General features: G+C 40.2%; 2 protein-coding genes and 1 long non-coding RNA gene across 7 annotated transcripts in view; 2 read left to right on the forward strand and 1 right to left on the reverse strand.

Moving 5' to 3' along the window:
- Positions 1-14,029, forward strand: part of LOC115179515 (zinc finger protein OZF) — a 919,448-nt gene that overhangs the window by 672,247 nt on the left and 233,172 nt on the right. The gene's annotated exons all lie outside the window — the stretch shown is intronic.
- LOC115179539 (gastrula zinc finger protein XlCGF17.1-like) overlaps positions 1-14,029 on the forward strand; it is a 558,171-nt gene that overhangs the window by 364,732 nt on the left and 179,410 nt on the right. The window lies entirely within an intron of this gene.
- LOC115179577 (uncharacterized) lies at positions 2,071-3,730 on the reverse strand. Its single transcript, XR_003872956.1, has 2 exons — positions 3,038-3,730; positions 2,071-2,882 (listed from the first exon to the last, which is right to left on the reverse strand). It is a non-coding gene; the product is annotated as an uncharacterized LOC115179577 (long non-coding RNA).

The following is a 14,029-nucleotide window of genomic DNA, read 5'->3' on the forward strand; positions in this document are numbered from 1 at the left end:
TAATAGGCAGTTTTTTATTTTTTTTATTTGTAATAATGACAATTACAACAATACTGAATGAAAACTTATTTTAACTTAATATAATACATCAATAAAATCTATTTAGCCTCAAATAAATAATGAAACATGTTCAATTTGGTTTAAATAATGCAAAAACAAAGTGTTGGAGAAGAAAGTAAAAGTGCAATATGTGCCATGTAAAAAAGCTAACGTTTAAGTTCCTTGCTCAGAATATGAGAACATATGAAAGCTGGTGGCTCCTTTTAACATGAGTCTTCAATATTCCCAGGTAAGAAGTTTTAGGTTGTAGTTATTATAGGAATTATAGGACTATTTCTCTCTATACGATTTGTATTTCATATACCTTTGACTATTGGATGTTCTTATAGGCACTTCAGTATTGCCAGTGTAACAGTATAGCTTCCGTCCCTCTCCTCGCTCCTGCCTGGGCTCGAACCAGGAACACATCGACAACAGCCACCCTCGAAGCAGCGTTACCCATGCAGAGCAAGGGGAACAACTACTCCAAGTCTCAGAGCGAGTGACGTTTGAAACGCTATTAGCACGCACCCGGCTAACTAGCTAGCCATTTCACATCGGTTACACCAGCCTAATCTTGGGAGTTGATAGGGTTGAAGTCATAAACAGCGCAATGCATTGCGAAGGGCTGCTGGCAAACGCACGAAAGTGCTATTTTGAATGAACGCTTACGAGCCTGCTGGTGCCTACCACCGCTCAGTCAGACTGCTCTATCAAGTCATAGACTTAATTATAACATAATAACACACAGAAACACGAGCCTTAGGTCATTAATATGGTCGAATCCGGAAACTATCATCTCAAAAACAAAACATTATTCCTTTTACATTGCACAATCTTCAGTGTTATGTCATAATTACGTAAAATTCTGGCTAATTAGTTCGCAACGAGCCAGGCGGCCAAACTGTTGCATAAACCCTGACTGCGTGCAATGAACGCAAAATGACACAATTTCACCTGGTTAATATTGCCTGCTAACCTGGATTTCTTTTAGCTAAATATGCAGGTTTAAAAATATATACTTCTGTGTATTGATTTTAAGAAAGGCATTGATGTTTATGGTTAGGTACAGTCGTGCAACGATTGTGCTTTTTTCGCAAATGCGCTTTTGTTAAATCATCCCCCGTTTGGCGATGTCGGCTGTCTTTGTTAGGAAGAAATAGTCTTCACAGTTCGCAACAAGCCAGGCGGCCCAAACTGCTGCATATAACCTGACTTTGTTTGCAAGAGAAGTGACACATTTTCCCTAGTTAAAAGAAATTCATGTTAGCAGGCAATATTAACTAAATATGCAGGTTTAAAAATATATACTTGTGTATTGATTTTAAGAAAGGCATTGATGTTTATGGTTGGAGCAACGTGTACCTAAGTGATTATATGCAACGCAGGACAGGCTAGATAAACTAGTAATATCATCAACCATGTGTAGTTAACTAGTGATTATGATTGATTGATTATAAGATAAGTTTAATGCTAGCTAGCAACTTACCTTGGCTTCTTACTGCATTCGCGTAACCTCGTGGAGTGCAATGTAAAGCAGGTGGTTAGAGCATTGGACTAGTTAACCGTAAGGTTGCAAGATTGAATCCCTGAGCTGACAAGGTAAAAATCTGTCGTTCTACCCCTGAACAAGGCAGTTAACCCACCGTTCCTAGGCCGTCATTGAAAATAAGAATGTGTTTTTAACTGACTTGCCTAGTTAAATAAAGGTCTAAAAAATATATGAATAAATAAAAAAATCGGCCAAATCGGGGTCCAAAAATACCGATTTCCGATTGTTATGAAAACTTGAAATCGGCCCTAATTAATCGGGCATTCCGATGAATCGGTCGACCTCTACAATAAAGTTACAGTACTCTAGCAGGTCTCACAGATGATTATGCTGATAAAACATGTTAGAGAATAGGTCAGATTTAGCTTTGATGCTCATTTCAACTTCCTGTATTGTTCAGCTTCAGAAAAACAGTAAATATGTCACTTGAAACATCATTTTTTGGTAATTCATTATACAAAAGAGAAGAGTTTGACCAGTACAAATTCATGAACAAACTTTATTTTTCATTGGCAGATAAATCAAGCAGGTTTCAATTAAGTTATCCAAACATATCCATAATTAAAATAACTAATCTAGTTTTAAAATACTTTTTGTTTATTAAATTGTATCCACCCAAACTTATGGTGAATACTGATCATCACATCTCCATCTGATACATGTTGTGTCTACCAGCTCATTCCCACAGAAAACTGCAGAGGGAAGCAGTACCACCCCATCAACCAGCCTCGCAGAGGATATTCAATCCTAAAGGCAAATCTAAGGTGATCTCAATATCTTCACAGTAGAAGCTAACAAAACACACCAAAACTGACAAGGTGCACACTGATCAGTAAAGTAAAGAAAGGATAAATTTAAATAACGCTCCCTTTCCTCTGTACAGTTCTCTCACAGTGAGAAACTATAGGATTACAATAGAGTGTGTTACAATTTCTTGAGAATTAAATGATGGAATGATTTTAATCTTCACTAGTCAGAGAACAGATGAGGATTCTCACATTTATGTATATGTTGGTGTCTTTTTAAGTGGCCATGTTGACAGAAACTCTTCCAACGGTCAGAGCAGGAGTAGGGCTTCTCTCCAGTGTTGACTGACGAACTGTCAGATCCCTTGATATTTTGCAGCTCTTCCCACAGTCAGTGCAGGGATACAGATTCACTCCTGTGTGCATTTTTTGCTTTGATAGAAATGGCAAAATCTCCTCACAGTGTTGGCAATGATGAGACCTCTTAGCTCTGGGATCTTCCTGCTGTTGCTTTCTGGATGTAGAGAATGTCTCAACATGGTCTCCTGTGTGAACATCAGAATAACCAGTCAGTTGGTGTGACGTACATGTCAATCAAATATATTTTATAAAGCCCTTTTTACATCTGCAGTTGTCACAAAGTGTTCTACAGATACCCTAACCTAACGTATCAGGCATAGAAGAAACACCAGAAGCTTACGGTTTTCAGGCTTTGGCTTCCTCTCTGCCTTTTCCCTGAAAAACGGATTCTTCCGGTGTTTGTTGACTCCACTGAGGGTGCAGGTACCGAGACTAAAACCCCAAAGAGCAAGCAATGCAGAAGCACAGTGGCTAGTGAAAACTCCCTAGCAGGAAGGAACCTAGGAAGAAACCTAGACAGGAACCAGGCTCCGAGCAGTGGCCAGGCTCTGGCTGGGCCACTCAAGGACATTACGGGACTTGTCCAGAAGCCACTCCTGCGTTGTCTTGGCAGTGTGTTTAGGGTCGTTGTCCTGTTGGAAGGTGAACCTTCACCCCAGTCTGAAGTCCTGAGCGCGCTCTGGAGCAGGTTTTCATCAAGAATCTCTCTGACATCTACTTTGGGTGCTGATACTGTTTATATTTAGGTGCAGGAGCTCCACAATACTTTTGAGCTAATACTTAACCTGTAGTATATAAATGCATAAATGACTCAAAAAACAATTTAGTACAAGGTTCCAGTTAGTTTTAGGCAGCACTACGTGCTATTTTCTTTAATAACCTTCCTTGTATTCACTGTATTACTTCAAAAAAACAACACAGTAGTGCAACCGAAAAATTGTCTCTCTCTGAGGATGAAGTTTGTTGATGCAGAACGAGTGGTGCCGCCATTTTACCAGCAAAAAAATATGTCTTAACCAACTTGCCTAGTTAAATAAAAACTGTAGAAATGTTTTGGTACCCTCCCCCAGATCTGTGCCTCGACATAATCCTTTCATGGAATTCTACTGACATTTGTGTCTGAATATTACTACACATGTAGAAAACTGATAATCACTACATTTAGCTTCAAAACAGTACTGCAACCGTAAAAATTGTCTCTCGCTCTGCTGCACCCACAGTGCCTGCACTGAAGTTTGTTGACGCAGACCGAGAGGGCACCGCCATTTTACCAGTTTGTGAATTATTCCTTTCATAGAGATCTAAGGACAATTCCTTCGACCTCATGGCTTGGTTTTTGCTCTGACATACACTGTCAAATGTGGGACCTTATATAGACAGGTGTGTGCCTTTCCAAATCATGTCCAATCAATTAAATTTACCACAGGTGAACTCCAATCAAGTTGTATAAACATCTCAAGTATAATCATTGGAAACAGAATGCACCAGAGCTCAATTTCGAGTCTCATAGCAAAGGGTCTGAATACTTATGGAAATCTGTGGTAGAGAAGAATGTATGGCAATTTAGACACTACGTTACCCTACAGTAGTTATCATCATCATGCTTTCCATAGTTTAAGCCTATAGTTAGCTAGGCCTTGCTAACTAGTTATTGTGTTGTCCAGCTAGCTATAAAAGTGCATGCTAACACGAAAGATGTGTATAACTAACCCAAGATTGACCACACCCTGTTGTTTCCAATGGGGGACTTTTATTATGAAGGCGAGCCGTAAATTCCACTGATGAGGATAATCGTTATTGTGGCTAGCTTCACACAAAGGTGAGCCCAGCTAGCTAGCGAGTAGCGCCCATATCATAGCTATTTGTCAGATTTAGGTTAGGTAACGTAGCTAGCCAAGGTTAGAAAACTACCTAACTAATCCTAACAAAACTCAACATACTACATGGAAAGTATATTCTGTACAATGTGATATGGTAACTAGTTAGCAGGCCTAACAATAACGCCAGCTAACGTTTGCTAGCTACAGTTATGGCACTGCAGTTAGCTAGCAGGCCAAAATTCTAGCTAACTTCCTATGCTAAATCGCCCAACAGAATCCATGTATTCCGAAAAGAAAACTAAACAAATTCAATGGAAAAGGTACCTCTCTCTCTCCGGTCTTGACGAGTTTGTCTCGTCTATAACGTTTTTTCTTTCGCGACAATCTACTAGACTATATACTAGACATTTATAGAATAAATCATACATAGTTTGATGTTTCTGTGACAAACGGTGAATAAGTTGTCATTTAAAACTGTATAAAACATTTGACAGATTATGTATTTCTATCAAGTCAAAACTGGAAATTCCACTCAAACAAAGGTTGTAAAAGTATGCTAGACATTTATAGAATAAACCACTAATATTTTTGTGACAATCAATTAATTAGTTATAGATTTTTGCAATTTTAAATGGCTTTTGGCGAATGAATATATATAACACCAACTTTACTTCGGTCTGCCGACTCATGTGATTTAAAAAAAATAATCTTTATTTAACAAGGCAAGTCACTTAAGAACAAATTCTTATTTACAATGACGGCCTACCAGGGAACAGTGGGTTAACTGCATTGTTCAGGGGCAGAGAGATATATTTTTATCTTGTCATGTCGGGGATTCGACGCAGCAACATTTCGGTTACTTGCCCCAACGCTCTAATAACTAGGCTACCTGTGATATGTATGATACGCAGTGAGAGGTATTGTGAATAAGCCACTGCAGTTATGAAATTGATAAAATAATGGCCATGTTTCAAGTGTGTGCCGACGGAATCTTTTAGGTATATATTAGGATCCCCATTAGCCGCTGCAAAAGTATCAGAATTGTCCTCTTCTCTCATTGACTTCTCAAACCCCGGCTTGGTCTGCTTCACAGGCGTTCTCTGAAGTCTCGCGTTGTTACGTCTCTGGGTTTTGAAACTGGTAGTGGGGAACAGGAAGTTCTGCGCAGGCGCGCATCATTCTTCAGAATAAAGGATACGCCAGAATTGTGGAGTCGAGGCGACAACTTCTGTGTCCATTTCAAATGAATAATTTCTGGTATGTAATAGCACGTTATAATATCGAAAGAACATGCCATAACATGCTAGGTAACAAATACGTCAAGTTATTATCACGTTTGATAAAGGTTTTATGTGCTATTTTTTTATTTCAAACCGCGTGAGTGAAAGTGATAACTCTCTGAGTGGATGTATATCATTTTGTCAAGGTAATTTCATAAAGGACACATTTATTTGAGATTTGTGGGTTCGTTTTATATGTCGTTTTTGGGTTTGTGTAAAATTCACCAGCTGGTAAAATGGCGGTTCCCACTCGGTCTGCGTCAACGTACTTCAGTGCAGGCAGTGAGGGAGCAGCAGAGAGACAATTTTACGGTTGCACTACTGTTTTGGAGCTGAATGTAATGATTATCAGTTTTCTACATTTGTACTAATATTCAAAGACATTCTGTTGTTTCTGTCTATCTATACATGTTCATATGGTGTGAACAGAAATACTATTGGTTTTTGATTGGAAAAGTACAGTGAAGACAAGGTTATTCAGGAAAATAGTACATAGTGCTGCCTAAAACATACTGCAAACTTGTACTAAATGGTTTTTCAGTCATTTTTGCATTCATGTAGATTAAGTGCATTTAGAGTTGTGTAGCCTAATTTAAAGTGTATACTTTGTCTCATGTGAATTAATTCATGTTTTGTCAGTGCTTAGTTACCAGATCTATTGAAGTGAGATCAGTGCTTGACTTGGACAGGAGCTCACCGGAGCTGAGAACCGTCACCTCAAATTTCTACTGTTTGAGCTCATGTTCCTCTTATAGAATATTAGCTCAATAGTATTGTGGAGCTCCTGCACCTAATTATAAACTATTTTTAGAGGATAAAGAGTGCCAGAACTAACTTTTGTGTCTGTTTCTCCTTTATTACTACATTTACATTTAAGTCATTTAAAGTAGAAACCTACAGTCACTGGGTCCTGATTGTGACAGTGGAGCCCAGTTTGCACTGCAGGATCCAGAGATGTCATCAGTGAAGCTGGAAGACTGCAGTCAAACACTGGAGCTGAATGTCAACATTAAAGATGAAGAAGAGGAGGAGAAGATTGGCAAATCTGTTTCTCATGGTAAGAGCAGGTTCTAAGTTTGTGTTGTTCATTCCAACTTTCCACTGTGTATGAAAAGTTGCAGTAGAACTGTTTCATGATGAACTGTTTCCATGAGAAGGTAGATGTTATTTCATGCTACTGATACTTGCATGGGTTGACACCAGTATTGCCAGCATTTGTTTTATACCTGGGCTGTCTGGAGTGATCAGAGAGTAGACAAACTGCCAGTGTTTTAAAGTTTTATGAAGTGAGTCTGTAGTTTCTAACTCTTCTGATAGTGAGAGGAGGATGATATGAAATGAGTCTGTGTAGTTTCTAACCCTTGTGATAGTGAGTGGAGGATGATATGAAATTAAATGAGTCTGTGTAGCTACTAACCCTTTTGATAGTGAGTGGAGGATGATATAGCTCATCATTTTTATGACGTACGAGATACTTTTAGAATAGTTTTATTCCTCTTTTGTATTGCACAGCCTACTGATATGAATACATACAGTGCATTCGGAAAGTATTCAGAAACCTTGACTTTTTCCACAGTTTGTTTCTTTACAGCCTTATTCTAAAATGGATTAAATAAAAAACGTTCCTCATCAATCTACACACAATACCCCATAATGACAATGCAAACACAGGTTTTTAGAAATGTTTCACATTTATTAAAAATTAAAAACAGAAGTACCCTATTTACAAGTATTCAGACCCTTTGCTATAAGACTCCACATTGAGCTCAGGTGCATCTTGTGTCCATTGATCATCCTTGAGATGTTGCTACAACTTGATTGTTGTCAACCTGGTGGTAAATTCAATTGATTGGACATGATTTGGAAAGGCACACATCTGTCTATATAAGGTCCCACATTTGACAGTGCACTCTGTCAATCACCACATTCTTATCGGCACACTCAACAGCCTTGGTTTCTCAAATGACTGCCTCGCCTGGTTCACCAACTACTTCTCTGATAGAGTTCAGTGTGTCAAATCGGAGGGCCTGTTGTCCGGACCTCTGGCAGTCTCTATGGGGGTGCCACAGTGTTCAATTCTCGGGCTGACTCTCTTCTCTGTATACATCAATGATGTCGCTCTCGCTGCTGGTGATTCTTTGATCCATCTCTACGTAGTCGACACCATTCTGTATACCTCTGGCCCTTCGTTGGACACTGTGTTAACTAACCTCCATACGAGCTTCAATGCCATACAACTCTCCTTCTGTGGACTCCAACTGCTCTTAAATGCAAGTAAAACTTAATGCATGCTCTTCAACCGATCGCTGCCCGCACTTGCCCGCCCGTCCAGCATCACTACTCTGGACGGTTCTGACTTACAATACGTGGACAACGACAAATACCTAGGTGTCTGGTTAGACTGTAAACTCTCTTTCCAGACTCACATTAACTTCTTACATCTAGACGTTCCGCTAGCGGAAAACCGCTCCAATATCCAATGATAGGGCGTGGCGCGAAATACAAACTCTTCGAAAATCCGAAAACTTCAATTTTTCAATCATATGACTATTTTACACCATTTTAAAGACAAGACTCTCCTTTATCTAACCACACTGTCCGATTTCAAAAAGGCTTTACAACGAAAGCAAAACATTAGGTTATGTCAGCAGAGTACCCAGCCAGAAATAATCAGACACCCATTTTTCAAGCTAGCATATAATGTCACAAAAACCAAAACCACAGCTAAATGCAGCACTAACCTTTGATGATCTTCATCAGATGACACTCCTAGGACATTATGTTATACAATACATGCATGTTTTGTTCAATCAAGTTCATATTTATATCAAAAAACAGCTTTTTACATTAGCATGTGTCGTTCAGAACTAGCATTCCCACCGAACACTTCCGGTGAATTTACTAAATTACTCACGATAAACGTTCACAAAAAAAACATAACAATTATTTTAAGAATTATAGATACAGAACTCCTTTATGCAATCGCAGTGTCCGATTTTAAAATAGCTTTTCGGTGAAAGCACATTTTGCAATATTCTGAGTAGATAGCCCGGCCATCACAGGCTAGCTATTTTGACACCCACCAAGTTTGGTACTCACCAAACTCAGATTTACTATAGAGAAAAATTGGATTACCTTTGCTGTTCTTCGTCAGAATGCACTCCCAGGACTTCTACTTCAACAACAAATGTTGGTTTGGTTCCAAATAATCCATAGTTATATCCAAATAGCGGCGTTTTGTTCGTGCGTTCAAGACACTATCCGAAGGGTAACGAAGGGTGACGCGCCCGCGCGTATCGTGCCAAATAAATTCAAAATATTCCATTACCGTACTTCGAAGCATGTCAAATGCTGTTTCAAATACATTTTTATGCGATTTTTCTCGTAAAATAGCGATAATATTCCGACCGGGAGTCGTTGTTTTCGTTCAAAGACTGAAAATGTAAAATGGACTCTTCATGGACTCTTCACGTGCAAGCGCGTGCGCCCGTCTCATTGTTCTCAGATCGACCACTATCCAAACGCGCTACTGTTTTTCAGCCATGGACTGCATAGTCATCATTCAACGTTCTGGCGCCTTCTGAGAGCCTATGGGAGCCTTTGAAAGTGTCACGTTACAGCAGAGATCCTATGTTTTCAAAAAAGAGGCTAAAGAAGGCCAAGAAATGGTCAGAGAGGGCACTTCCTGTTTGGAATCTTCTCAGGTTTTGGCCTGCCATATGAGTTCTGTTATACTCACAGACACCATTCAAACAGTTTTAGAAACTTTAGAGTGTTTTCTATCCAAATCAAACAATTATATGCATATTCTAGTTTCTGGGCAGGAGTAATAAACAGATTAAATCAGGTACGTTTTTTTATCCGGCCGTGAAAATACTGCCCCCTATCCATAACAGGTTAAGCATCTCCAATCCCAAATTAAATCTGGAATCGGCTTCCTATTTCGCAAGAAAGCATCCTTCACTCATGCTGCCAAACATACCCTCGTAAATCTGACCATCCTACTGATCCTTGACTTCGGCGACGTCATTTACAAAATAGCCTCCAACACTCTACTCAACAAATTGGATGCAGTCTATCACAGTGCCATCCGTTTTGTCACCAAAGCCCTATATACTACCCACCACTGCGACCTGTATGCTCTCGTTGGCTGGCCCTCGCTTCATACTCGTCGCCAAACCCACTGGCTCCAGGTCATCTACAAGTCTTTGCTAGGTAAAGCCCCGCCTTATCTCAGCTCAGTGGTCACAATAGCAGCACCCACCCGTAGCACTGGCACCCCAAAGCCAATTCCTCCTTTGGCCGCCTGTCCTTCCAGTTCTCTACTGCCAATGACTGGAACGAACTGCAAAAATCACTGAAGCTTGAGACTCATATCTCCCTCACTAGCTTTAAGCACCAGCTGTCAGAGCAGCTCACAGAACACTGCACCTGTACATAGCCCATCTGTAAATAGCCCATCCAACTACCTCATCCACATACTGTATATATTTATCTTGCTCCTTTGCACCCCAGTATCTCTACTTGCACATTCGTCTTCTGCACATCAATCACTCCAGTGTTTAATTGGTATATTGTAATTACTTTGCCACCATGGCCTATTTATTGCCTTACCTCCCTTACCTCATTTGCACACACTGTGTATAAAGACTTTTTCTACTGTATTATTGAGTCTGTTTGGTTATTCCATGTGTAACTCTGTGTTGGTTTATGTGTCGAACTGCTTTGCTTTATCTTGGCCAGGTCGCAGTTGTAAATGACAACTTGTTCTCAACTAGCCTACCTGGTTAAATAAAGGTGAAATATATACATATATACATATAATTATTATTTGTTTTAAATGTCAGAGCAAAAACCAAGCCATGAGGCCGAAGGAACTGTCCGTAGAGCTCCGTGAAAGGAAATGTTCACAAGCTGGTAAAATGGCGGCGCCACTTGGTCTGCATCAACAAACTTCATCCTCACAGGGAGACAATTTTATGGTTGTTACGGTGTTGTGTTTTTGAAGTAATACAGTGACGACAAGGAAGGTTATTAAGGAAAATAGCTCGTAGTGCTGGCTAAAACTAACTGGAACCTTGTACTAAATAAATGGTTTGAGTCATTTATGCATTTTCTACTATAGGTTTAGTATTGGCTCAAAAGTATTGTGGAGCTCCTGCACATAAATATAAACAGTACCAGCACCCAAAATGAGTATCGGCAACTATTTCAGTCCAAGTCCAGCACTGAATTAGATAATTGAACAAGAAAAAATATAAAATATTTTTAGAGAATAAAGAAAGTATCAGAACTGTCAAGAAAATAACTTTTGTGTCTGATTCTCTTGTTCTACTTGCCGACTCAGGTATGAGGCCGGTAACATCAACAGTGAGGACAATCCCAGCCTGCCTCTCTCCTTCCACACTGAGTCCAAACCTACTGGGTCCTGATTGTGACAGTGGAGCCCAGTTTGCACTGCAGGATCCAGAGATGGCATCAGTGAAGCTGGAAGACTGCAGTCAAACACTGGAGCTGAATGTCAACATTAAAGATGAAGAAGTGGAGGAGAAGATTGGGAAATCAGTTTCTCATGGTAAGAGCAGGTTCTATCTAACTATGCTTTTTGTTCATTCCAACTTCCCACTGTGTATGAAAAGTTGCAGTAGAACTGTTTGATGAACTGTTTCAATGAGAAGGTAGATGTTATTTCATGCCACTCAGACTTGCACACCAGTATTGCCAGCGTTTGTTTTATTAACTCATCATTACTCAATGCCTAGGTTTACCTCCAATGTGCTCACATCCTACCTTACCTTTGTCTGTACACTATGCCTTGAATCTATGCTATCGTGCCCAGAAACCTGCTCCTTTTACTCTCTGTTCCGAACGTGCTAGATGGCCAGTTCGTATAGCCTTTAGCCGTACCCTTATCCTACTTCTCCTCTGTTTCTCTGGATATGTAGAGGTTAATCCAGGTCCTGCAGTGCCTAGCTCCACTCCCACTCTCCAGCTTCTCTCATTTGTTGACTTCTGTAACCGTAAAAGCCTTGGTTTTATGCATGTTAACGTTAGAAGCCTACTCCCTAAGTTTGTTTTACTCACTGCTTTAGCACACTGCCAACCCGGATGTCTTAGCCGTGTCTGAATCCTGGCTTAGGAAAACCACCAAAAACCCTGAAATCGCTAACTATAACATTTTCCGCCAAGATAGAACTGCCAAAGGCGGCGGTGTTGCAATCTACTGCAGAGAGAGCCTGCAGAGTTCTGTATTACTATCCAAGTCTGTACCCAAACATTTCGAGCTTCTACTTCTAAAAATTCACCTTTCCAGAAACAAGTCTCTCACTGTTGCCGCTTGCTATAGATCTCCCTCTGCCCCCAGCTGTGCCCTGGACACCATATGTGAATTGATTGCCCCCCATCTATCTTCTGATCTCGTGCTACTAGGTGACCTAAACTGGGACATGCTTAACTTCACTAGGGTAGGGGGCAGTATTTTCACGGCCGGATGAAAAACGTACCCAAATTAAACGGCCTACTACTCGGGCCCAGGAACTAGAATATGCATTCTGAAGTTTCTAAAACTGTTTGAATGATGTCTGTGAGTATAACAGAACTCATATGGCAGGCAAGAACCTGAGAAAAATCCAACCAGGAAGTGGGAAATCTGGTGCTTGTAGTCTTTTGAAGTCATTGCCTATCTAACACACAGTGGCTTAGGGTTCATTTTGCACTTTCTAAGGCTTCCACTAGATGTCAACAGTCTTTAGAACCTAGTGTCAGGCTTTTGCAGTGAACAGAGAGCGAACAAGGATGCCGGGAAGTTGGTGACTCAGAAAATTACATGAGTTTTGTGGCACGCGTTCACATGATGAGGTAGCTGTGTTCCAAAACATTGGAATCGTCCGGTTGGAATATTATTGAAGTTTTATGTTAAAAGGGTCCTAAAGATTGATGCTATACAACGTTTGACATGTTTCAACGAACGTAAATATAACTTTATTTTAAACTTTTCGTCGTGAAATTGTGGGCGAGCTTCCTACATTTGGAGTAGCTTACTGAACGCGCAAACAACGAGGTATTTGGACATCAATTATGGACTTAATCGAACAAAACAACATTTATTGTTGACCTGGGATCCCTGGAAGTGCCTTCTGATGAAGATCATCAAAGGTAAGTGAATATTTATAATGCCATTTATGATTTTAGATGACTCCGAAATGGCGGGTATCTGTATTGCCTGGTGTATGTTTCTGTGCACCGTACTCAGATTATTGCAAAGTGTGCTTTCCCCGTGAAGCTTTTTTGAAATCTGTCACAGCGGTTGCATAAAGGAGATGGTTATCTATAATTCTTTGAATAACAGTTTAATATTTTATCAACGTTTATGATGAGTATTTTTGTAAATTGTTGTGCTGATTCACTGGAGGTATTGGAGGCAAAATATTTTCTGAACATCACGCGCCAATGTAAAATGCGGTTTTTGGATATAAATATGAACTTTATCGAACAAAGCATACATGTATTGTCTAACATTGAGTCCTAGGAGTGTCATCTGATGAAGATCGTCAAAGGTTAGTGCTTAATTATAGCTGAATTTCTGGTATTTGTGACCCCTCTCCTGCTTGGAAAATGGCTGTGTGGTTTTTCTTGTGTTGCACCTGTCCTAACATAATCTAACTTTATGCTTTCGTCGTTAAAGCCTTTTTGAAATCGGACAATGTGGTTACATTAAGGAGAAGTGTACCTTTAAAATGGTGTAAAATAGTCGTATGTTTGAGAACTTTGAATTATGACATTTTGTTGTTTGGAATTTGGCGCTCTGATTTTTCACTGGCTGTTGAATAGTGTGTCCCGTGGGTGGGACGGTAGCGTCCCACCTGCCCAAGAGAGGTTAACACCCCGGCCATCCTACAATCTAAGCTTGATGCCCTCAATCTCACACAAATTATCAATGAACCTACCAGGTACAACACCAAATCTGTAAACACGGGCACCCTCATAGATATCATCCTAACTAACTCGCCCTCCAAATACACCTCTGATGTTTTCAATCAAGATCTCAGCGATCACTGCCTCATTGGCTGCATCCGTAATGGGTCTGCAACCAAACGACCACCCCTCATCACTGTCAAACGCTCCCTAAAACACTTCTGCGAGCAGGCCTTTCTAATCAACCTGGCCGGGGTATCCTGGAATGACATTGACCTCATCCCGTCAGTAGATGATGCCTGGCTATTCTTTAAAAGT

Source organism: Salmo trutta, chromosome 39, assembly GCF_901001165.1.
Source record: "Salmo trutta chromosome 39, fSalTru1.1, whole genome shotgun sequence".
Classification (NCBI taxonomy): Eukaryota; Metazoa; Chordata; class Actinopteri; order Salmoniformes; family Salmonidae; genus Salmo; species Salmo trutta.